The sequence below is a fragment of the Arachis ipaensis genome, chromosome B6 (genome assembly GCF_059453495.1).
Source record: "Arachis ipaensis isolate K30076 ecotype BB chromosome B6, ASM5945349v1, whole genome shotgun sequence".
Classification (NCBI taxonomy): domain Eukaryota; kingdom Viridiplantae; phylum Streptophyta; class Magnoliopsida; order Fabales; family Fabaceae; genus Arachis; species Arachis ipaensis.
The window spans coordinates 150,140,037-150,167,495 of record NC_142441.1 but is presented as its reverse complement, the minus strand read 5'-3'; the positions used below and the strand labels follow the sequence as shown (position 1 = coordinate 150,167,495).

At 30.3% G+C, this 27,459-nt stretch overlaps 2 pseudogenes across 1 annotated transcript; both read right to left on the bottom strand.

Moving 5' to 3' along the window:
* Positions 1-221: 221 nt before the first annotated feature.
* Positions 222-2,239, bottom strand: LOC107605582 (U-box domain-containing protein 30 pseudogene; annotated as a pseudogene). The gene has a single exon (XR_015886202.1). The product of XR_015886202.1 is annotated as a U-box domain-containing protein 30 pseudogene (transcript).
* A 16,538-nt stretch (positions 2,240-18,777) lies between these two features.
* On the bottom strand, positions 18,778-19,856 carry LOC148563127 (uncharacterized; annotated as a pseudogene).
* Between the last annotated feature and the right edge of the window lie 7,603 nt (positions 19,857-27,459).

The following is a 27,459-nucleotide window of genomic DNA, read 5'->3' as shown; positions in this document are numbered from 1 at the left end:
CTGCTGATTTCAATTCCAACTAGATTAAAGTTTCTCTAAGATTAATAAAAATGTGTAAAAATAAAATGGAAGAAATCTGAGTTTCAAAAAGCTATGAACAATAGTTGGGTGTATATGAGCTATTAAAGCATTTCTCTTTTTTTAAAATCATTGTATTGTTGTGATAAGCAGACATTTAGATATTGAGAATTCAAACTACACCATAGATTAACAATAGGTAGAAAAAGAAATCTGAATATCAAAAAGATATGAACAATAGTTAGGTGTATTGTGGTAAACATACAATTGAAATCAATATATTACTAAATTAGTAGAGTAATTCAAAGTACACAAAACTAGTTATATTATACACCATAGATTAAAATTGCTCTAAGTTTAAGAAGAATAGGCAAAGACCAAAGAAATCTAAATTTCAAAAAGATATGAACAATTACATGAAGCTATGAACAAATTTCTATTTTATTTTTCATTGTATTGTTGTGGTAAGCATACACTTTGAAATCAAGATATTAGCAGAGTAATTCAAACTGCACATTTTCAAGAACTCAGAAGACATCTGCTTCAACACTGGATTGCATCCACTCTGAATCACTAGCAACAGCTTTGGTGCCAAACCAGCTTCCACTGCCTGTGATGCACATTCTTCAGGGGCAATCTTGTAAATAGCCAACAATATTGACAATGCAAATTGTGTGCAATTCTCTGAGACTCTCATCAACAACTTCACCACATTTGGAACAATCTTTGGACATTGCTTCAATGCTAAAATACCCTCTGGAATTGTTGACAACAAATCAAGAACATAGAGTGCTATCTCTAAGCACTCATTGTTCCAATTTGGTAATAACTCAATCAATTGAGGAATTGTTCCTATGCTTACCACTGAGCTTCTAACTGATTCATATGATGAACATATAGATTTGAGTAATTTGAGACCAATTAAGACCCCATTTGGGTGTTTCTTATCCCTAATTAGCCTCAATAACCCAACCAAAAGACTCAAACTTGAAACAATCTCATAATTTTGGATGTCGTTTTTACCTTCCATCAGCAGAATTTGAATCAACTTTGCACAATTCATCTTGGTCTCAATTGTTCCCTCATTCATGATATCAACCAACAATGACACCTTAGCTGGATTCACCAAATCCCTCTTCAACTCAGAACTCAAATCAAAATTCACAATTATCCCAATTGCTTCTGACCCAACAGCATGTGAAGTAAATGGACCCAAAAGTGAAGAAACCAAAGCAACCCCATTATTCTCCAGCACTGATTTCCTTGCTTCAACATGAGATTCAACAAGTTTGTGAAGTTCCTTAAGAGCTCTAACTCTAGCTTGACCCTTAACCTTCTTGAGTGTGTCCAAGAGTTCGGAAACCCTACCTTGAACATCCTCCAATTTCTTCTTCATGGCTATGTACTTGTGAGAGAACCAAGTGAGGATCAAGTGGCTGAGAGTGTTGTTTGGTGTGAGAGAATTACCACCATCATCATCATCCCAAAGCTCTTGCATTGTTATGGGGCAAGTTCTGTGGCCAAGTGAGAACCATTTGACGATGTTGGATCTTTCATAGGTTTGGCCAGTTGAAAGTGTCACTGGCTCTTGCATTGGCTCAAGTGAAATTGGACAAATGAACACTGCAGGAACGTCATCAATGCCTGTTGAAGATTCCATTTCCTCAATCATCACCTTCAGCTCCAATTTCTCAGCAACTTTCAACAGGGCCTTATTATCTAGACCCAAAAAAGCATCAAGCTTTGAAGTTTCTTTAGATGGTTGATACTGTGGCATTTTAGCAAACACCTAATAGGCAAGTATCCGTTTCTGTTGTATTCGCCAAAAAAAAGGCAAACTTGAGAATGGAATTGCTGAAATGGAAGCTCAAGAACACTTCCAAGGAATAAAATTTCCGTTGAACAATGAAGAGAAGATTTCCAATTAGAAGATGAAGAAGCGTGTGGTGTGGAAAAGAGAGGAAAAAAAGGCTACAGAGATAATCAAACTTGCTTTTTCTTTTCTTTTTTTCAATGGTCAAAAAGTGCCACCTTGCTGATTCATCATCAAAGACATGATTGAAGGGTGCATTTTCTTTTTCGCCCTCTAACGCTTGATATTGAAGCTCCCTCAACAAGGAAAATATGATAAGCAAAAGAGAATAGAACAGAACAAAAAGGTTTCAACTTTCAACAAAGAAGAAAACTGAGTGAGAGCCTTGGGAAGCTATGGTGGTCCAGAACTTGAATACCAGGGTAAATAATGCGTTTTCTGTCGCGGTTTACATAGTTTATGAAAAAAATGTATTTTAATATCTGTTTCATAAAATATGTATTCTAATAATATTAAAAATTATTTTATTTATTTTAATAAATTGTTCTAATTTTTTTAAATGACCACAAAATTTTTATTAAACAATATTTTTTTAGTGTTTGATCTTTAATTAAAATTGGTTAGACTTTTTGTTTTGAATTAATGAAATATATTTAGGTGACATATTAATCGGTTAATTTATTCTTTAAGTGCTAATTAAATTGACAAATTTTTTTATTGAGAACTTTTTTGTATTTTAGATCATTGTTAGGAATTATTTTTTATATGTATAGAGAGAAAGTAACAAGAAACTTGATAAGGGTAGAAATTTTTAAGTGGAGTCATCTATTACGAAAAAAAAAACAATTAGTAACCATATAGATTGTGTTCATACTAATAAAATAAAGATATAAAATATGAATGCTTTATTTATTTAAATTTTTTATAATGGTAGAAAATATAAGAAATTTATGTTAAAAGACACGTGTATATTTAGTTCAAGTTATTTTCAAATTGTAAATGTAAGATGTTGGATGGTGAATTGCAATAACCTAAATTATAACGTAATTAAGTCTAATGGTGGGTTTATGAAACCATCACCCATATTCAAAATTAGATTATTAAAGATTATTGAGGGAAAATAAGAGTTGTTTTCAGAAGTGATTGGCTACTAGTTTAGCATGACCCTGCAACACACGTGCAGCCATTGAGCTTTTGAGTCAGTGTCACAGATTTTCAATTTTTTATTTTCTTTTTATATGAAAGGAAATGGAAAGAAAAGGGTTAATAATACTTTTTGTGTGGGACCTTGTGGCCCCAAAAAGGGACAATCTTGAACTTGAAGACGCAACCTGGGACAGATAGTCAAAAAGGTAAGTGGATTCCATCAAAACAAAAATTCAAGATTCACAATTGTATTTAAAAATTTTTGAAAAAAAAAAAACACTCTCTTTCTAGATCCTGAATTTTTATTTTTTTAATAAATAAATAGATTTATATGAAACAAAAATTTAAAAAACATTATCATTCTCTTTGCTCTTTACACTTATACTTTTGTGTTGTATTTGATTTTTCAAAGAAATTGACAATAATTGCACTTTCTCTTTTTTTTTTTTTTTTTATGTTTTTGACTGGAATATTGAATAAATATTTTTGTAAGACCAACTTTTTGGGCATTATCATAACACATTCACTTTTTCTTAATAGCGGATATAATTATTTTTTTTTCAATTGCTTGAATTTTGTGAATACAATACAATTCAATTCAAATACATGTTCCTTGATCTCACTTACAGTAATAAATAATCAATTTCCAGCACAAAATTAGAGGAGGACCACAAAGGTGGTGCACAAGCTTGATGGCCATAGAACATGGACATTAATTAGTTGGTCCCCAAAATTTTGTTCCTTTTTTTAATACTAGTCTAGAAAATAAAATTAAAACTTTCTATATAATTTTTTGTCTGCATTCAATATTACTAAAAATATCAAATTTTATTTTTTTTTTAAATATTTTTATATTTTTAAATACAATTTATTTTTGACAATATTTTATTTTATTTTTATTTTTTTAAAAAAGCAAGCAGTCAAGCAAGTGCACGAAGACATATCTCCTTTTATCTTTCTAGTTTCTATCAATAAAGTGGTCAAACCGTCAAACAGTCAGAAAGGCAAAGAATGCATGCATATAAGAAAGCAATTAATTATTATGTACCTATAAAAAAAGTGTTAATTATTTAAAGATTTAGCTCATATGTATTTTCAAAACACATGATAAAATTTATAATTAATTTTATAATTTAAATTTTTAATATATTTATTGTGTATTTATTAAGATAAATTATTTAATAGTGAGTGCTAAATTAACAATACAATATAAATACAAATTTATACTAGATGTCTATTTAATGATTTGTGCGTTGTAACTTTAATGAAATTTAAAAAAGTAAATTTTGTAGGTATATAAATAAAAGTATGGTCTTAAACAAAGTACACACAACAATAACATAAATACTTCTCTTTATATATACATCTAATATACGAAAAATTAATATATACGAATCATCTTAGTCATATTGAGACAATAATGTTAGTGAATATTAAAATTTTTATTTATATTTTTTATTTTATATTTATTTTTTTCGTTATTTATTTATTTTACAACATATTATTAGCCCAAGGCTCTGATAAAAATTTAAGAAGACACAAGTAATAAATTTTTATTATGTTAAAGTTCTCTCATCTTGAATTTAGGTTAAATATTTTTTTCGTCTCTAAGGTTTGAGGTGAAAATCGAAATCATCCCCAACCTTTTTTTGTTATTAAAATCATCCTCAACGTTATAAAATATTATAAAATCGTTATTTTCTACTTCAATTATATTTTTTTGACCAAATTATCCTTAATTATTAATAAAAATAATATTAAAAAAAAAACCTCACCCCACCCCCCACCCCCCAGCATCTCTTCGTCTCTTCTCCCACCCTCACCCCCACCCTCAATCTCCTTCTTTCTACTCTGAGTCTCTTAGAACTCCCCCACTCCCCACTCCAAACGCCATCTCCACCACCATCATTAGTTTTCAATCTCCACTATCATTGTCCTTCACCTCCATTTTATCTCCATTCGTTTATCATCTTCATCATTCACTACTGTTCAATCTCATTCATTCACCAGTAAACCACTAAACCCCACCCACCCACCACTACATGCATCCAGTCACCTATACTTCTACCTTCATTCCACCACAATCTCTTTCTCATAATCCACCAATATTACCAACAGCAACTATAGAAAAAAAAAAGACATAAAAAAATAATAATTAATTTATTCCACAACAATTTTCTTCTGTTAACAACAACAATCACAATAATTAATTTATTCATTATTCATTCCAATTAATAGTTAAAAAAAAAGAACACAATGAACAAGTCCTCCATAGTCCATCGAAACACTAAACCTCTAAGACATGCCAACAACAATATCTGCCCCCAACTCACCAAGAGCCTACAGTGGGTGCCAAGAGATCAGTGGCCATAACAACCTTAATCCCATGAGCATGTGCCTTCTTGATACTCTCCATAGTTCAGAGTCTCACCATCTTCAACCTAACAAAATCAAAGCCACCGTCTTCATGACCCACCGTCACATAAAAACAGGCTACCTTTACGTAGTTGTTGATGTCATCTTCTACGCTGAGGAGGCGCCGACAGTTGTTTCGTCGGGGGAACGGACGGCAAGGGGTGGGGTTTATGCGGGATGGGGCTCCCTTCGTGGTGGATGTGGTCGTCGTTGTCGGCGAGTTGATAGGCGGCGGCTTACCGCAGATGGAAGCTCTTTGGCACCGGTTGGGAGGCGATGGCACAACTACGTGGATGAGAGAGATGAGAAGTTAATATATATGAATCATTTCGGTCATATTGAGATAATAATAGTAGTGAATATCAGAATTTTTTATTTATATTTTTATTATTTATTTATTTATTTATTTCACAACATATTATCAGCTCAAGACTTTGATAAAAATTTAAGAAGACACAGGTAATAAATTTTTATTATGTTAAAGTTCTCTTATCTTGAATTTAATGTTCTTGATATATCTGAAAATAACTACTTATCATGAATATTAGATACCAAAATTCATCTTGATTCAATGGATCTTGGAAATACCATTAAGATTGAAAATAAAGCATCCCAAAAATACAAAGTCAAAGCCATGATCTTCCTTTTTTCTCATCTTGATGAAGAATTGAAAAATAAATATCTCACATTAAAATATCTTGCAGATCTGTGTAAGAACCTTGAAGACAGGTATAATCATAAAAAAACAGCGATACTTCCTCAAACCTGATATGAGTGGACACACTTGTATCTATAGGATTTTAAATCCATAAATGAATACAATAATTCAGCGATGTTTCGAATTACTTAACGAATGAAATTATGTGAGAAAAGATAACTGATATTGACATGTTAGAGAAAACTTTCTCGACCTTTCCATGCCTCGAATGTGCTCCTACAACAGCAATATCGAGAAAAAAATCTTAAAAATATTTTGAACTAATTTCTTGTCTTCATGTTGCTGAACGAAACAATGAATTGATTTTAAGAAATCATGAAAAATGCTCAGCTGGTGTTGTCTCATTTTCTTAAGAAAATGTGGCAAATTATAACCCTAGAAGAGGTAAATGGTAAGTCTTTAGTAAGAAGAAATATTATGGAAGGAAGAAAAATTATATTCACAAAAAAGAATATCACCAGAAATAGGATAAAGAAAGAAATAATGAGTAAAATAAATCAACAGATGATGTAGAAAAGGGTCATTGATCACGTACCTATCGTACCCTAAGGTACTTAGTTGATCTTTATCAAGCATTATTTTTAATGAGAAAGGAATGGGGATAAATTTTAATTCAAATGATGTTGTTGAAAATTACACCACTCATTATGAAGTATCTGATTTCTTTGAGAATCATGAAAGAAATATTGATCATTTAATCAATGATGAAAAAGTTTAATATTTGGGTTCGTTAAGTACTTATGTCAATAAATAATATAAGAAATTTCTTGTTAAATTTTATTTTCTATGTATTTAAATTTTAAAGTATGATTTATATAAATAATGTTTAATAAAATATTTATAGGGTAAAGTACTAAATTGGTCTCATACGTTTGGACGTAATCCTGTTTTAGTTCTTAAGGTTTAAAGTGTCCTATTTGAATCCAAAAAAATTTCATTTAATTTCAATGTAGTCCCACCATGAGGTCAAAGTTAAATAATTAACGGAATGTTCTACATGAAGAACAAGATCAATAATTTGGAGAACAAGTACAAGCTGCAGAGGCACAAAATTAACCGTGGATGCATCAATACATTTATTTATCGTTCTCTTTAGTTCTACACAAAATATTTCATTTAAATTATAAGAAAAATGATAAATAAATGTATTGATGTATTCACGGTTAATTTTATGTCTCTCGAACTTGTATTTGTTCTCTAGATTATCGATTTTGTTCTTGTACTGCTGTCATGTAGGACATTCCGTTAATTATTTAACTTTGACTTCACAGTGGGACTACATTGAAACTAAATGAAACTTTTTTGGATTCAAATAGGACACTTTAAAACTTATGAACCAAAATAGAATTACGCCCAAATGTAGATGACCAATTTAGTACTTTACCCAATATTTATATTTGTTTTTAAGAATTTTAAAATTACTAAACATGTCAAGTTCTACAATAATAATAATAATAATAATTTTTTAGTATATGATACTATTTTTATGTACAGTATTACTTAGACAAACCGTTCCAATCAAGAATACAATTTTACTGTGCATGTATTTTTATTCACTTTATGTTACAATCATCTTATTATTATTTGTCTTCGGAAAAAAAAGCAAAGACATATAACGAAGATGTTTGCCTTGCGGATAGTGCATGTTCGTATACCATTTCCAAAAGTAATATATATTTTACTCATCTTATACCAAAAGAACGAGTTAATACCATTATTGGCTCAGGTAATGTAATAGAAGGCCCTGAAAGAGCTATAATTTTGTTTTCTGGATGAACAAAATTCATAATAAGTAATACACAACTTTCTACTAAGTCTCTAAGGAACTTGTTGAATTTTAAAGGTATTGGCCGAAATAGATATCATATTGAAATAATGAATGAGAAAAATTATGAGTACTTATGTATCACAACTTATGATTTAAATAAAAAGGTTATATTAGAAAAGTTACCCCCATTTTTTTCTAAGTTATATTATACTAAAATCAGTACAATTAAATCACATACCATTATAAACCAGAAGTTTATTATCCTAAATGAATTTATAATTTGGCATGATCGATTAGGGCATCCTGAAACAACCATGATACAAAAAATTATTGAAAACTCCCATGGACATTTACTAAAGAGTTAGAGAGTTCTTCAATCTAGTGAATTATGTTGTGCTGCATGTTCTTAAAAAAAGTTAATTGTAATGTTATCACCAGTAAAAATTAAGTTTAAGTCTCCTGAATTTCTAAAAAGCATGCAAAGAGATATATGTGGACCAATTCATCCACCATGTGAATTTTTTAGATATTTTATAGTCCTAATAGACGCATCCTCGAGATGGTTACATGTGTACTTATTGTCTTCTCACAACTCAAATTATTTGATTAAAAGCACATTTTTCAAAAAAACTAATCAAAACAATTCGCCTTGATAATACTGTTGAATTCACTTCCCAAACCTTTGATGCTTATCGTATAGTTAACAAAATAAGTGTTAAAAATTCAGTAGCTCATATTCACACATGAAATAGGTTAGCAGAATCACTTATTAAACGCCTCAAAGTTATTTTACATCCTCCAATACTTATTCGCTTAAGTCCAACAAGTTACCACCAATTTTCTCCTCTACAATTAACTTTTGGTTAGCAGCCAAATATTTTCCATTTGAGAATATTCGAGTATGTGATATATGTTCTGATTGCCCTGCCTTATCGCACCAAAATAAGACTCCAAAGAAAATTACGGATATATGTTAGATATGATTCTCTCTATGGTGAGGTATTTTGAGATACAAACAGGAGATGTGTTTAAAGCCTGATTTGCATATTGTCATTTTGATGAATCAATATTTCCAATATTAGGCAGAGATAATAAGCCACTTGAGAAAGAACTTAATTAAAATGTATTATCATTAATGCATCTAGATCCATGATAAGGAGAATGTGAACTAGAAGTTCAAAAGATTATACATTTGCAAAGAATAACAAATGAATTTTCTGATAAATTTTCTGATACAAAGAGGATAACTAAATCATATATACCAATTGAAAATGTCCCAATTCAAATTGATGTCCCAGTCGGACAAATAGCCACCGAAACAAATTCACGTCAAAAGCATGGTAGGCCTGTTGGTTCCAAAGACAAAAATTCTCGAAAAAAGAAAAGAGGTAAATATTATTCCCGTTGAAAAAAGATAAAGACATAGTACAGACAACTGTAGTTGTCCAAAATTCTGATATAATTTTGACGCCAGAAGATGTTCAGTTACCTAAAAATTATGAAAATTGTGAAAATGATGATCTCAATAAATTATATCTTTGGAGGAGAAAAATGGAACCAAAATAAAATAATTATCAATAAAATATTTGCATATAATGTGGCATTACACATCATGCATGAAAGTTACGATCGTGAGCCAAGAACATTCGAAGAATGTCGACAAAAGAATGATTAGCCAAAATGAGAAGAAGATATGAAGGTTGAGTTAAACTCACTTGCAAAACGTGAAGTCTTTGGACTTGTAGTCCGTACACCAAAAGATGTAAAATCTGTTGGATACAGATAGATATTTGTAAGAAAACGAAATGAGAAAAATGAAATTGTACGCTACAAAAATTGACTTGTGGCACAAAATTTTTTACAAAGACCCAGTATAAATTATGAAGAAACATATTTTTCCGTAGTAGTTGCAATAACATTGCATTATTTGATCAGTTTATCTACATACTATAAACTACATATGCATCTAACGGATGTGGTGATAACATATTTATACGGATCATTAGATTGTGATATCTATATGAAAATTCCTGAAAGACTAAAGATATCTAAACAGTCCAATGAATATTCGCAGGGGTTATACTCAGTCAAATTACAAAGATCTTTATATGGTCTAAAGCAATCGGACGAATGTAGTATAACTGTCTTATTTAGTATCTGGCTCAAAACGAATTCAAGAATGATGATATCTGCCCATGTGTTTTTATAAAAAAAAATCTGCATCTAGATTCATTATAATTGTTGTATATGTTGATGATTTAAATATAATTGAAACTCTTGAAGAGATTTCAACAATTATAAAAGCTATAAAAGAAGAGTTTGAGATGAAAGATCTCGAAAAGACTAAATTTTGTCTCGACATACAGATCGAGCATACAAATAATGGGATTAGGGGTGAACGCGGATCGGATATGGCCAAAATTTCGATCCGATCCGCACATTTGCGGATCGGATTGGATATCAGATATATCCGCAAAACACAAAAATATTTTTAAAATCTTTTTTTTATAAAAAAATATCAATAAAATTCATTTTTTCTATTCTTTTAAATATGTTTACTCTTAAAATAATATTAAACATACTTTTTTTAAATAATAAATTAAAATAATACAACATATATGATAATTATTAGTTGAAATAAAACATAAAAATAATATTTACTTATTTATTTATTTTTTTCTGCGGATACGCGGATATGCGGATACCAACACAAAATCCACAATCCGATCCGATTAGTGTGTGGATCCGATCCGATCCGAAAGCCTTGCGAATTGGATCCATATCCGCAATTTTCGGATCGGATTCGGATAAACACCGCGGATATGCGGATCGAATCCGATCCATGAACATCCCTAAATGGGATCTTTATTCATCAAACAACATATACATAAAATATTTTGAAAAGATTTCATATGGATAAATTATATCCATTAAGTACCCCAGTGATCGTAAGATCTTTGGATGTGGAAAATGATCAATTCTAGTCTAAAGAAGAAAATGAAGATATCACTGGTTCTGAAGTACCATATCTTAGTACTATTTAAGCACCAATGTACCTTGCTAATAATACAGTGTCTAACATATCTTTTGCTATGAATTTACTAGCAAGGTATAGTCCATCTCCAACTAAAAGACATTGGAATGGAATCAAATAGCTTTTTCTATATCTTCATGAAACAGTTGATATGGGACTATTTCATTTATATGAATCCAAGTCACAATTAGTTGGTTATGTATGCAGGATATTTGTATGATCCACGTAAAGAAAAATCTCAAACAGGATATCTATTCACATATAGTAATACAGCTATTTCATGGAGATCTACAAAACAGACAATAGCAGCAATATTCTCTAATTATGCTGAAATACTAGCGATATATGAAGCAAGTCGCAAGTATTTTTGGCTCAAGAGTTTAATCCAATATATTCTATCATCATGTGGACTGACTGATAGGAAAATAGCTCCAACTATTCTATTTGAAGATAGTATAGCATGCATTGCTCAACTTAAGGATGAATACATCAAAGGTGATAGAACAAAGTATATTTCTCCTAAATTCTTCTTCACTCATCATAACCTTCAAAATCAATGAACAATTGATGTTCAACAGATCTGTTCAAGTGATAATCTAACAGATTTATTTACAAAGCCACTTTTAAAATCCTCCTTTGAAAGATTGATACATCAGATTGGGATGCGTCGACTTTGAGATATTAAATAATGTCGACAAGAGGATGATGTTGTACTCTTTTTTCCTTAATCATATTTTTATCCCTATTGGATTTTTTTTGACAATATTTTTAATGAGGTAGTTCTCAAAGGATATTATACTATTTTTCCTTCACTAAAACTTTTATCTATTGGATTTTTCTTTAGTAAGATTTTAATAAGGTATCCTAAATGGACATCTAAAAGAAGCGTTGTAACATGAATAGATATTCATTTAATGACTTGTGACTTTTTACGTTATATGGGGACTTAGTTTTTCTATGATGAAAGATTCAAGTTCTCAAGATAAAGTAAACTTAACGAAATTTGAAAAGTAAATTTTGTACGTATATAATCTGAGACAAAATACATATACACCCAACAATAATATAAATACTTCTTTCTATATGTCCGATGCAACATATAAAAAGTTAATATATATGAATCATTTCAGTAATATTGAGATAATAATATTAGTGAATATTAATATTAAAATTTTTTATTTATATTTTTTATTTTATATTTATTTATTTATTTATTTATTTCACAATAAAATTCAGTCAAAATGTATAGTTGGCACTTAAGCAGACAGCCGTTCCTAGAAATTCTTTAGACCAAACATTATAATATTTTTTTTTATAAAAAATATTATTTATACATTAAAATTAATTATTAAAACAAGTTATTAATGTATTTATATATATATATATGTATTTTAATTTATTTATAATAATAATAACTGAATTTAATATATACCTAACATTATTATTTTTTTAATACTTGTTATCTGAATTTTGGAATTGGAATATTTTTTTATATCTTACATTTGATTGTTTCCTCATTGTAAGATATGAATAATTTAACTTTTTAAGCCTATATTACTATCCACCACTCCTTTGGTGGGATTCAGATTATTTTTTCCAACATACTCCTCTATTAATTTGTTTTCTTATATCATTTGAATATTTGATGTATTAGAAATTCAATGTATAGAAATAATATATCTAATAAAATTGAATTTGTAATAATGTAAGCGACAAATAAAAATAAAACAAATAATAGTATATACTTAAAACATTTTATATTCAAATATCGAAGTTTGTACACCAATGCCTTAAACAATCAGGCAGAGAGAAAACGTACAATTCAATTAAGTCATGGCTAGCTACTATGCATTCTTGCATTTAATTTTCATTTTGTTGGTCAAAAACTCGTTCATTTATTACATGGATATATAATACACCAAATAAAGAATAATACTATATATTTAAATTTTTTTATAAGTCAAATTTAATTAAGTTAAATAATAAAATTTGAAATAATATTAATTATAATTAATATTTATTGTATTAAATCAATTTTATTAAATTTAATTAATAAAAAAACTTAAATACATAATATTATTCTCAAATAAATATAAAAAATGCAGATGTGACGATCTTTTCCCCAAAAGAAAAAACAAAACGGAAAAGGGCTCTTATATCTTCAATATTTATTAGATATATTAATAGATATTAATGTATTTATTATCCACTTTTATAAATTAAATGTGATTAATAATTACGAATAATAGATTAATTTAAGATAACTTTTTTATTTTTTAGTTGAAAAGTTTTTAGTTCAAATTTTGAAAATAGACTTACTATACATAAAATTTTTTTTGCTTACAAATTATATAAGTTGGGCCAAGTCCAACAAAAATAACCTTCACATATGCGAGCATGTAAACACACGCTAACTCAACGGTTTTAGTAGCGCGCTCATTTACCATTATAAAAGACAGTTCTTCTTCTTCCTAAATCAAAATCATAATCCTAAAAATTGAAATGACGCTCGAAATCTCTAAGAAATTGTCAAAATTGTCGCTAATTAGAAAATATATTCTAAATATAGTTGGAATAAATTAATCACAAGTATAGATATTTGAATATGTAAAATTTAGTGAAAAACTTGATGATGATTGTAAACCCCATTAAATTAGTAGATAATTAGTCAATAAATTAGTTTTTAAGAAAGAAGATTAGAAATGTAAATATTATATTAAATTAGAATAGAGCTCATCGAAACGAAAATTTTGGCACTAATTTCAAAGAAAACGGCCCAAAATTCGACCGAACAGGCTGAACCGGGCCCAAACTAGGCCCGCGGGCCCAACCAGACCAGCCCATTAAATGAGCTTAAAGCTCATTTCTTTCTTTATACGCAGCAGAAGCAGCAACGTAAATGGGGGAAGGAGAGGAGAAGCGTACCAAAACCTTACCGTAACTTCAACCCGCCGTAGCTTCTCCGTTCGAGTTCTGATCACTACACTGTTTGCGGTCACGCGTCCACCGCGTAGAGCTCTACGTTTCTACCGGAACAATTTTATAGGTAACTTGTTTTTCTGTTCCCAGCCATCTTTTCCCCAATTTTGAAAAATTAAGTGGGGATATTGAATTTCTTTGTTCTTTGATGTTTTAGATCTAATTAGCTTGAGAAAAACGTTCACTCTTTCTTATGTGAAGCTTGGGTAAGGTGAGGAAACCATAATTCCATTTTAATTTTATTGAATTTGAGCTTTGAGTATTAAATTGGGTATATATGTGTTATAAATGTGTATTAGGTTGTGAATAAATAATTAGAGCTTGAAATTGTGAATATTGGAACTTGGGGAAAGCTGAGCTTAGAGTCTGTTGAATTTTGAGAAGCTGCCTTGGTTTTAAATAAATTAATTTGGTTGTTACGTGAAAATCGACCAAGGTATGGTTTAGGTTTCTTTCATTTAATATATAATGTTCTGTGAAAACTTAGGCTAGATGACCATAGGATAAGCTGAATTGCAACGGAATGGTATAATGCTTAGTAAACTTGATATCTATGATGTGGTTTGATTGTGTGATAGAGATGGTTATTATGTGGACATTTTAATGAGACATGAGTAATGAGATATGGCTAAGTTGATGATTTTATAGGTTGCATGCATAATGGTTGTAGGCTTGATGGTTTTGTTGATATGTATATATATGTAGTATCGATGGTTGGTGGTTGATGAATGGTGTAAGTATAGTTGAGTTTTGTTATTAGTTTGGTTGTGAGACTTGGTATATACAATTGTTGATGGTGGTTTTGACTTGTATATATGTGATAATTGTGGGTGTGAAGTATGATGTTTATGGTGGATATGGTGTTGAGGAAATAGGATTTGTTGATGTTAGTATGTGTAGGTGAATGTATTGAGGGCATGAGAATTGTTTGAATGAGGAAAGAGGTTTTGCAAGTTTTTCCAAAAGTTGGTTTTAGCCAAACTTCGGTGAGGTATAACTTAGCTTCTGGACCCTCAAATTATTTTCAACTTGTTTTAAAACGAAAATTGGATTCATGAAGTTTATGCCGTTTGAAGAACGGAAGGAAAACGATTTAAAATGATTGAGTTATGTCCGTCGAAAGTTTCGGTGACAAATATGTGGTGATGCAGCTGGAAATTGTAAGGTTGCAGCTCTCTGGTATAACTGATGTTGTTTTTTTTTAAAAGAAATACGCCCACGCGTACACGTGGAATGGAAATTTTGGTTGCATGACGCAAGTAGCCCTGTGCATACGCGTGATGGACCAGCAAGCATGTCTACGCGTACGCGTGACCCACGCGTACACGTGACATGAGGCATCCACCTACGCGTATGCGTTGCACCCTTTTCCAGCAAACATGATTTTAAGGTTTTTAAAACCTATTTCAAACTACTAACCCTCTATTTTCATTCCATTGGTCATAAATAATAGTGTTGAACTTGATAATCAGATGAAGCTAGGAAATGAGGATAACTTGAAGGTGAAGTAAAGTTGAAAAGTGATGAATTGATTATGAGATGTTATGGATAAGTCATATATGATGCTTAACTGGATATTCTGATGAAAGATTATGTATGAAATTTGGCTTGAATAATTTAATGATCTGAGATACGAGGTTCCCTGGATTAAGTGTCGTGGCTTGCCACCACGTGTACCAGGTTAAAAACTCGATCCCTACGACGTAAGTGTGACCCGGCACTATATAAATTCCCGGAAATGTTACCCCCATTGAGCAATATTGATTATTTGAGATAAAGCTATGCATAGACTCTTGGGGATGCACATCGGGGGACAGTCTAAGTATAATTCATACTTGTCGGGTTGGCTGGATAACCGACATATGAGCCTCATCAGCCATAGGACAGGCATGCATCATATGCATATTATCTAAATTACTTGCTTGTGCTTTAATTGGGTGTGCCTATATGTACTTGCCATGTTAAATGTGTATTTGTTACCTGCAGTATTTGTAACCTTCTTGTGTTTGCCTTTATCTGTCTATTTGTCTGTGAAAATGCATGATGGAGTTGGAGGTATGGAGGAATGGCAGTATGAGACTTAGATTCAAGGTTAAGTTAAATTAGGTTTAAATATTCTTAGAAAACCACCTTTTATGACTTTTGTTTAATACTTTAAGCTCAACAATCTGAGTGTCGGCGTTCTAGGATTGCCTCTGGCATTCCCAGGACCTTATATATTATGTGTGTAGCACCTTTACCATACTGAGAACCTCCGATTCTCATTCCATACTATGTTGTTGTTTTTCAGATGCAGGTCGGGAGCCATCTTGTTAGGCGTTTGAACTCTTAAAGCGAAGGGGTTACTGGGTAGTTTTGTTGTACAGTGATGTATATATATGTATTTAGCTTTCTCTCCATATAACTTGTTCTTTTTTATCCTCTTAGAGGTTTATGGAGAGGCAGGACTGTGTATATAAACTTTTGGATTTTGGATATGTATGTATATATGTGTAAATATTCTCCGGCCAGTCTTGACTTTGCGGGCTGAGTTAGAAGCCTGTTATTTTGTATCTTTGGCACTCTATTCCTACATCTGTTATCTTATGTTTAACAGTTATGGTTTTCTTAGCACGCAAGTTAACTCGTTCCTTGAGCGTTGCACTTTTTGCTATTATATGTACTCATTTTGTTTTAGAGGTCGTAATACCACACCACCTCTGTTTTACAACTTAAGCGTAAAGCTTAGTGTGGTAGGGTGTTACATTATGGTATCAGAGCAGTTCGTTCCTATAGAGCCTGAAAGACGGACTGATTGTGCTTCTGTACATTCTCTGTGTATGTGTTTATGTGCTATTAGGATATCTAATTGATATATATGGCATAAACATTTGTGAGCATGCATTTGGAACTCAAAGTATTAGACCTGCGATATTAAGACTGATCAACTTAATATCACTTGTTTAGTGTGTATAAGGACCAAATGTCGTCTCGTGGATCCAAGCGAGATGCCCAGAGGAAAAATCTTAGGACCGAATCGATGCAAGGACCTCGAGATGGAAGGTCGGGTGCTAGTACAAGCAATGCAGGTTAATATTACAGGTCCATGACCCTTACTGATTTTCTCAAGAGTGGTCCACCTCAGTTTAATGGAAATGCCAAGGCGTTAGAGGCTGATCGGTGGTTTCGAGATATGGAGAGGTTTTTGTACACTCAGCACGTTCCTGAAGTACAGTCAGTGAAAATAGTGACATACATGTTGGAGGGAGATGCCCAGAAATGGTGGTAGGAATTATATCATACCTTGCAGATAGAGTTAACAGATATCCCTTGAAATAGATTCAAGACGAAATTTTACGAGAAATATTTCTTGCATGCACTTCGCACTGCAAAGGAGTTAGAGTTAATGCAGTTGAAGCTAAAGAATATATCTATTGCTGACTATACTCGCGAATTCGACAACCTGTGCCACCTCTCAAGAGTTTGTCAAGGAAATCCAGTTAACTATGAGGAGTGAAAGTGTGCTCAGTATGAGAAAGGATTTAGGAGAGACATCTTTAACTATGTGTATCCGTAAAGGTTAATAAATTTCACTGAATTGGTTAAGAAGTGTCAATTCGAAGAAAATTACTTTTTGAAGTAGGCGATGTTACAGAAAGGCTATGGAGAGACTACTCCAGACGAGCCACATAGGGCCGGACTAGATGAATGTTACAAGTGCGAGAAGCCGGGGCATATGACTCGAGATTGTCTACACAGGAAACGTCGGGATGCAGCCGAATCCAATTCTCAGACCCAAGGTAATCATAAATTGGTAGTTGAATTTCAAACTTCCTTGCATATCATTAGTATGTGATATTCATTCGTAATATATGACGTGCATTGATAATTGTTAAGCCCAACTCAACGACTGGTCGAAGGCTGTTAGTTGTTAAGGCAGAGTAATGTTTAGTTAACTTAGAAGGGTGAATCGGTTTAGAGTGGTGTTAGGTTTAACTAATGCTCCAGCAGTATTCATGGATTATATGAATAGAATTTTTCTTTACTGGAATGTGGAAGAAAGAAAATATATCTTTTTGTTATGTTTTTCCATTCTAACAAATGTCCTTCTATTATTGTTTGAGATCAATTAATTATTCTTGTTTAAAGTTGCTTCTGTTGTTATTCAAATCCTTCTGAATTTATTGTTTGTATTTACACACTTTTTCTGACATGCTGCCGCGATGAGTTCTATTTTCTTTTTATTTCAGTAGACTCTAGTTATGTTTTCTCCTCTTTTACCTCTTTAGTTTTGTTTAAATATTTTGACAAATAGAATTGGAATCTGTGTAATCTCAAATCCTCAATTTTATTGCTCCTGGCATAGAAGGACTCGTATATAGTTCTTTATTACACAGCCTATTCTATCCGGATGCTCTGCTGGAGGATTGGCTGCTATATTGAACTGCGATCGCTTCAAATCCTTCCTACCAAATGGCGCCAGAGTGAAATGTGTGCCAGATGCCAGCTATTTTATCCATGTGTATGACTCTTTACTTAGTTTTGCTATGCTTCTTCATACTTGATACTTGCTTAAATATGTTGTGTAACAGACCAGATGTCTCTGGAACAAAGCACATTGAAAATTTCTACAAAGGAGTTGTTGAAACTCATGTACTCTACTCTAGTCTTGGCCTCCTTTAACTTTTGAATTTATTTTTCTACTTTTCACCATAATGAGTAACATAACTCGTCTCCGTTATTATAGGGATCAACAAAGTATTTGTCCAAGTTCTGCACTTCAAAATATGGTGCTGGCCTGGTAAGTCTATGATTGATTTATGTAACTGTGCAAGCAAGAAGCACATTATTAGTGTAAAGCACATGGTCTCTTCAAAGCACTAGACCTATTTATTATCCACACATTATTAGTGCAAAGCACATGGTCTCTTCAAAGCACTAGACCTATATGCATTATCTAGCATTCTTTGCCATGCATCACTAGCAATATTACTCTCAGAACTTTGAGTCAGTTCTTGGCTATTGGTAAGGTGAAACTTGAAAATACCATCTTTGGAATCTGATGTAAGTTTAATGTCAAATCTTGAACTTGACACTCTCCTAACAGATGGACAATCAAACGCCACAAAGTGTTCTAAAAATGGTGGAAGGTCTGGGATATTTTCAAGCTTCTTGCAATTACTTAAATCCAGTGATTTCAAGCTTGAAAGATGAGCAATACTCTCAGGGAGGTCCACAATGCTGCTTTCATACAGCAACAATTCCCTTAATGATGACAAGTTTCCAATGTCGCTAGGAAGTTCTGAGAGTTTCTCACAGCAAGAAAAATCAAGCTTGGAGAGAAGGTTTAGATTACCAATGCTGTTTGGAAGAAACTCAAGATCTTTGCACAAGTTGAGCTGCAAGGTTTGAAGCCCAACCAAATAAGCCAAGGATGAGGGTATTTCTTTAATTATTGTTTTTGCCAGGTTCATGTGAGCAAAAGATTCTGCAGGTTCCATGATCTCTAGTAAAGTCTTCAGCATTGAGCAACCATGCAAATCAAGCTTTGTCAACTTCAGGTTGAAAATTTTGCTAGAAGAGATTCAAATGCTTTGCAGTAGGTAAGATCAAGAATGCAGAGTTTGCTGAGACGTCCAATTGAAGATGGAATGAACACAAGGCTTCTGCAACCATGCAACCTCAAATCCTCAAGACCTACCAAATTTTGCATTGTTGAAGGTAATTCTTGTACTCTTGATTCATCTAAGATGAGCACCATTAAATTTTTCATATCCTCTTCTATCTCAGGGAGCTTCTCGAGATTTGAGCAGCCACGAAGATATAGTTTTCTTAGCCATTACAACTTAAAAAGGTTAATTGGAAGGGATGTGAGGGATTCACAATAAGAGAGATCTAACCAACAAAGCTCTGAGAGACTTGGAAATAATGATGAAGGTGAACCTTCTCTTAACACTTTCAAGTTTAGTAAGTGTATATTATCCATTGGTTCATCATCTAAATTAGCACCAGCACCCCCATTGGGGTCAAAAGTGTTAGAAAATTTTTATAATTGTCATTTCACTACTAGTTTGTCTTATGTTACCTTTCTTGTAGTTTTCTATCTCCTTCTTTATTGTCATTGATCAAAGAAACAAACATAGGAGTTTATTTGCTAGTATATATATTTGGAAGCTAGACATGTGTGACTGTTTGAGTAATAAGAAAGGTTCCATTTCCATTTCTTGCATCATTCTGACAACAATGATTTGTACTGTTTATGAAACCCCAGCTGCCACTAGTCCATAGATGATGGGGAATCCCTTGTGCACATTGTTTTTATATTTATTTTGGTTTAGCTCCATTCCTTCACTTGATTTTTGCTCCTGCTTAGTCATCCAATAATATAAGCTTTCACTATGGCCTTGGGGTAACTCATCAATTCAAAGCCAACCAATAAAGTGTTACATTCATTTGAGTTGGCTATTGTTCTCTGTACCTCTCTTAATTCCTTTTTATTTTTATGGCCTTGCAGAAATTTGTTCTGCAGAAATTGGTGGTATTTCCTCTCAAACTTCAGAATTTGTGGCTTTTGAACAATTATATGGGGAACTGTTTGGATAAGGTAAAAATATTAGGATAAATCAATGAGATTCTTCATTGCTATGCTGATTAAAAGTTGAAAAGCCTGAAACTTTTCTCATGTTTTCTGTGATGAACTGTTGAAACTTTTCTCTCCTGATTTCTTGTTGTAGCTTGTAGATAGCTATCAGTTAGGTCAGGAAAATCATGTTAATAACCAATTTTATTTTTTCTTTTATTTTATTAGAGGTGAATGGTTGGAAAGTGGAAACTTTACTTGGGATTCCAGACCACCTGCAGAAGTGATTCCATGATTTTTTTTAAGGTTTTATTTCTGCCCACTATATGAGTTCTTATTGCTTTTTTGTTTGATGTGCATCAGATGAACTTAGTTGACTGGTTTAAGCAAATGGTAATAAGTCGTCGCAGCGATGAGCTAGTCAAGCAGATAAATATATACATTTTTCTAGGATTAGTATAAGGATTAAGTTTTTTATGTACATAGTATCATTTTTTCTTTTCTTTTTTATATGGAATGTTTATAGAGTTTAAGTGCTATAAGTATTTTTTCTTTTTCCATTTTATTTGCATCACGAAGCAATTTTATACAATGATTATTGATTAATGAAAGAGGCTATAAAAATTTCATTTTGTGAATTTGTGAATTTAATAAAATATTTCATGTTGTAGTAATTAATTTTAGTATAGTTATATTATGTATAATATAAAATAAAAACAGTATAATATAACTAAAAAATGTTACTAAAAATCTTTTGTAATATTTTTTAAGTGTTACAAAAAATAACTATGGTAACATTTTTTGAAGTGTTACAAAAAACATCTATGGTAACATTTTTCTAAGTGTTACATAAAATATCTATTGTAATATTTTTTAAGTATTACAAAAAATATCTATGGTAACATTTTTCTAAGTGTTACAAAATATATCTATTGTAACATTTCTTTAAGTGTTACTAAGAAAAGTCTATTGTAACATTTCTCATAATATTACTATAGAAGATCTATTGTAACATTTTTATTAAATGTTATTAAATCTTTAGAAAAATGTTAGTAAAACTCTTTAGTAACATAGGATATATTTAATATTTGTTAAAATGTTACTAATATACATAGTTAACATTTTAATATGATTTGGTAACATTTTTTAAATGTTAGTAAAATTCAATTATGTAGTAGTGTAAGCCGAAAACAACTCCTTAGTTATGAGCTTATGATCAAGCCATGGCTTTGCAGATCATGCTAAAACTCAATATGCACACTAAAAATCATTAGCATAAACCAAATAAAAGGTTCAATAATAAAAATCAACCAATTGCACAATTCACAAAAGCAAAATCAAAATCAACAACTCAGAAGGAAAAAAGAAAAGGAAAAAACAAACAAATTCAACACCTCTTTTATGTTCTCGCGGAACCGAGTTTATCATCACCTCGCCATCCTATCCTTCCTTAACCACCACGACTGCAGCAGGAGCACCGCCTCCAGCAGGAGCACTGCCAGCAACCTCAGCCATTATCATCGGATATCGTATAATGAATCTGAATATATACAAATAATTTTTTGAACACATGGATTTCCATCAGACACCACCAACATTTCCAACCTGATTTCAAGGAGACATTAACTAATTAGAACAGAAAAAAAAATTGAAATTTTGAAATTTGAGATCAAAGAAGAAAAATGATAACGGGAAATAAATAGATCTCACCACTCTGCTCTTGTCGCTGCTGCTGTGGTCTTTGCTTGCCTAATCTTGCTGCATGTGCTCTCTGTGCCTAGCACTCAGTTCTTTCTCCGATCTACTCTCTTCTTCCTCCTCTGTACCCACCACCACCACATTAATAACCACCACGAACTCCACCGTAACCATTGCAACCTTCACCGCCAAGCCTCCTCCACCACCATAGCGGTTGCCACCTCATCCACCGCCGTAACCCCTACCACCACCGTTGCCGTTTCGTAATCACCACGACTCCACTGAACGTTGGAGCCATCAGGTACGGTGGCATCAACTGCCTTGTGCATCCATGGACTCTGTTCTCTACCTTCTTTCTTCTTCAATACCAAGCTCGTAATAGAGGAAAGCAATATTGAAAGAGTTGAAGAATTGGGTAATATGACAACGTAGGTTTATATATAAAAATTTAAATTTTAAAAAAATAAATTTTAGAATGTTTTGTGATCTCTGGTCAGTCAAAATTAAAAGAGCTGAAGAAATGAAGGAAAAAGTTGTCAAAAAGGAAGAATATGTTGAAGTATCTTTTAGAGAAGATTCTAAGCATAACTAAGCATAAAAACAGAAGGCATAAAATCATAGAATAAATCAATCAACTAATGCATATGCATGTATGAATCATCCATAGCTAAAAACATTGACAGTGTGGAATTTCACTAACTTGCAACCCTTTATTAGAAAAATAGTATTAGATTAGATAGTACTAGATATGTTATTTTTTTAACATTAAAAAGATAAAAAATACAAATCTTTATTTATTTATAAATTAAGAGAATAATTAGAAGGATGAGCTAAAACTATTAATTATTTTTAAATAAATTATTAAAGAACAAATTGAAAATATACTAATAAAACATAAATTTGATAGATATTTTTCGTATATCGCACGAGTATATACACTAATTTTATTATATATTAATATATAATATTTTTCATAAATGACTTTAAGAAGAGAGATCATGAAGATTGGTGAGAGAGGATACCGTATGAGCAAGTTTGATGTCAAAATGTTTTGATTTTTAGAAATTGAAAAATAAATATTGTCACTTTAATTTTGATAATGTCACTCTTCTTTTTTTTTTTTTACAATTTTTATGTTCTATATAATGTAAACAATGATGTGAAACGACATTATAAAAAATGGAGAAAAATTATCATATCTATGATGCATAACCTTCTCTTTTTCCCACTTTGAAATTGAAATTCTAGCAATAATGTTGCAACTCTTATTGAATGTAATTTGGTGAATTGACATTTTTCCAATACTTAGAATGAATTTCCAATTCTATGTAAAATAGAATTTTCAATTGGGGAGCTGATGTTAAACGAAAAAGAATCTAAGATTATAACGATAACATTAATTTTCAAAACCACGTTGAAATAGCAATTAATGATGCCATTTCAAAATTGACGATTGGTCAAAAGTGTCAAATGAAACTAAATTTTTATGAAGTCCCAAACGAAATGAACAAGTATATATGTTGAAAAAAGAAAATCTTCTTACATCACCACGAAATTGTATATGTGATCATTTATTTTTATTGTATATGTTATTCATTAGAGAGTTTATTTATGACTAAATATTTGTTATTTAATTTAACTATTGTTTCTTTAATTCTTTTATTTATTTACTTTTTAAACAAATAATTTTATATTGAGAGGATATTTTATTAGAATTAACTAACTTATTATTATTTATCAAAACTAATTATTATTTAGTTCAATGTTCGTTATTTTTATTATTTATCAATATGTATTTTCATTTTATTATTGCTCAAATTATTTGACTTTAAAAAAATGAAAAAAAAAATGTAACTACTTCCTTCCTTATTTTGAATCTCTTTTAATTTAGCTGAAATAAATAATTATTACCCTTTTAACCGACTTAGTTTTAAGCATGTAATCACGATTGTTATTGTTATCCTAAAATAAAGAAGAAAGATAAATAAAAAGTAGGATATTAGATGCATAAAAAACGAAGAATAAGAAATTGATGATGATAAAGATTTATTACTAATTACAAATGATAACTTATATGTGGAAGTGCAAGTGACATTTCACTTATTTATGGGAATGGATTTTCTCAAATTTTTTTTCAAATGGTGAAATATAATCTCTAATTTTTTAATATTTTTTTCATATTTTTTTAGTCCTACCAATAAAATGTATAATGAGAGATCACATTTCATTCTTTCAAATGAAAAAAGATTGAGAGGATCTAATTTCTTAATTTATTTGACATTACACATCCGCAAACAGGATCTGGCGTATTCATTCACGGCACGATCATCTGGTACAAAAAATAAAATTTTTTAAATAAATAATTAATTAACTATATAAAAGAAAAAGCTAATCTTAACTTTCTTCTTAAATTTGAGAAATATGCATGAGATCATATATTTAAACAATATCATAATTATGAAATTTTTTTAAAATAAAAAAAATTATTTTCAAAAATACGTTATTTCAACATTAATTTCCGGAATGCATTTTTAGGATGAGTTCGCCCCGAAATTTCACTCAAATTCTCCTTAGAAATTTGGTTGAGAATGAAATTCAAATTTCTAAGTCATTATCATCGTCTCCAATAGTATATAGGAGTATACAAAAATACACAAATAACAAGTACGACTTTTTCAATATCACTGGCGCCAATGACAATTATTATCATCGTCTCCAGAAAATATATAGGTATACAGAAATAAGCCATATTTAACCAGAATTTTTTCTATTATAAATAAAAAATACGACTTATTCCTGCATACTCTTGTGTACTTTTATGTACTCTAAAGACGATCATGATTGCCATTGTTAATTTTTTAACCTTTTTTTTTCTCACTCAATTTGATATTTATGAAAATACGTAATAAACTTCGGTGAAAAATCAGACAAACTCTATTAAAATAATAGAATTCATCGAAAGTATGGCAAACTTGCCCTAAAGTCCAAAATGATGTATTAGAAATAATTTTTAATTTATTCTAAACAAAATCCGTAATTATATAACAATAATAAGAATGAAAAGAAAATAAAAAGTAAAAGTATGAATATATACCTAATCTGTCTTCAATGGATTTGGACAAAGTACAAGCTACAATGCAGTGAGAATCATTAAAAGATGTCAAATGATGATGTATACAATCGCTTATACATAGACCTAGGCACAGTGCCAACACAATCGGATTTGGTTTGCTTAAAGCGCATTGCAAGATACATTTGCCATGACAAAGAAGTTTTTTAAATTTAAAGTCTGGCTCAAAATTTTTTGTTGTAGCAATATTTTCGCCTTGTACCAGTGCTAGCATAGTTATAACCACTATAGCAACAAATTTTTTCATGTCACAAGATGTTGCCATAGCACTTTCTTATTGGGTGTAGCACTATTTCTAAGTTTTGGTTGTTTGAATGTTAGTAACATGTACTCAATTTATAGGTGGACAAAAGTATATCTTTTAATAGCCTTTTATTGTTATTTATGTAAAAAATTAATTAGTATAAATGACAATAAATATTTTTAAGAAATGAATTAGCTTTGTGAATTAAATATACATTGAACAAATCAATACCCAGATTTTTTTTCTATTTATGTTTTCTATATTTAATATCATTCTACGTATACAGAAGATTAGTCACCAAACTAGTCATTTATATAAAATACATGTTACAATATAACATATATTAAAAATGAGTTAAATTATACATATATTTATCGATAATGTTAGGGAGACAATATTTAAAGTTACCTTATATAACATAATATCCATAATTTTATGCATATAACATTCGTAATTAGATATTTATTACATCTAAAATTACACAATTATTCTAGCGACAATTAATAATGAATTTTAAATAAGGCAAGTTTGGGCTATTTTTTATTATTTTTCAAATATTATTCTATATTTATATACAAATACATGATAACTAACCCGATTTAATGAGTGTGTCTAAAATGAGCACAATAATTACGTGTTTATTGGATGTGCCACATTTATATAGACCATTAGATTTTATTAGATGAAAATCAAATGTTAATATAAAAGAAGAACATTGATGAATTCTAATAAATACAAAATATTCTAGTACATAAATAAATACTTTAAATAATAATACGTTAATACACAATATTTTAAATGGCAACAGAATATTTTATTCTTAAATAATTAAATATGAAATATATAAATACAAAAAATATGAGTATTCTTTATTCATTAAGATTAATTATTATGCAAGAAATTTTTATAATATTAAAAAATATATTGAAATGATATTTTAAACTATAACATAAAAATATAAAATAATTAAAATTTTATTTTATATTACTTGATAAATAATTAGATTATTATATTCAAAATTTATTAACTAACTACTTTTCTTAAAAATATTATTATATAATATAATTTTTCATTTTTTTATTTTTTTTAGAAAAACTGAATAAATAATATAATTCTAAGTACATGCCTATCACATTTTATATTTATTTATATTAGTAAGACCTAAACTAATCAGACTTACGGAATTAAAAATATTAAAACTGTATGCAAAGTCAGGCTATTGCAGAAATATAATCACATAAATATACTGCAGGAGTGGAGCTTAGTTGAGACAAGGGGGGCCATGGCCCCAAAACTTTTGTTAAAAAAATTAGTAATACTTTTTCAAAAAATAAAAAATAGTTCAGTTGGTTCAAATACTTTACTATGACTTAAAATACTAAAGTTCAATCTTCATCTCTTGCTTTTATTGCACAATAGTTTTTAGTTTTAAGCATTCAAAACATGTTAGATTTAGACTGAATTGAGTGTATTCGCATTTCGTAGCTCTCTATTCAATAAACAACACTCCTTCTACCTTTGAATTCAAATATAAAAAATTAGGTATTTTTATTTATGTAATTTAATATTCTTTTATATTTTACTATTTATTTAATTTAATTTTTATATGATAAAATATTAGAATATTCAATAAGTATTGATATTATTGTATTTGTATAAATTGATAAAAAAATTCAATAAATATTATAAATTTTAATATTTGTCCTTCTAACTTTTTTTTTACATATTTTACAGGATATATATTAAAATTTTTATATAAAATAATCATGAAAAATAAAAAAAATTGATGTATTTTTTAAGGGGAAGACTAATATTCAAGAAGGAGAACATATAATTTTTACAATATCAACACTTGTAGATAGTTCTTTTACTTTAATGAATCACGAAGAAAGTGAGATACAACCTTTAAAAGTTCAAAGAGTTGTATCTAATGAATT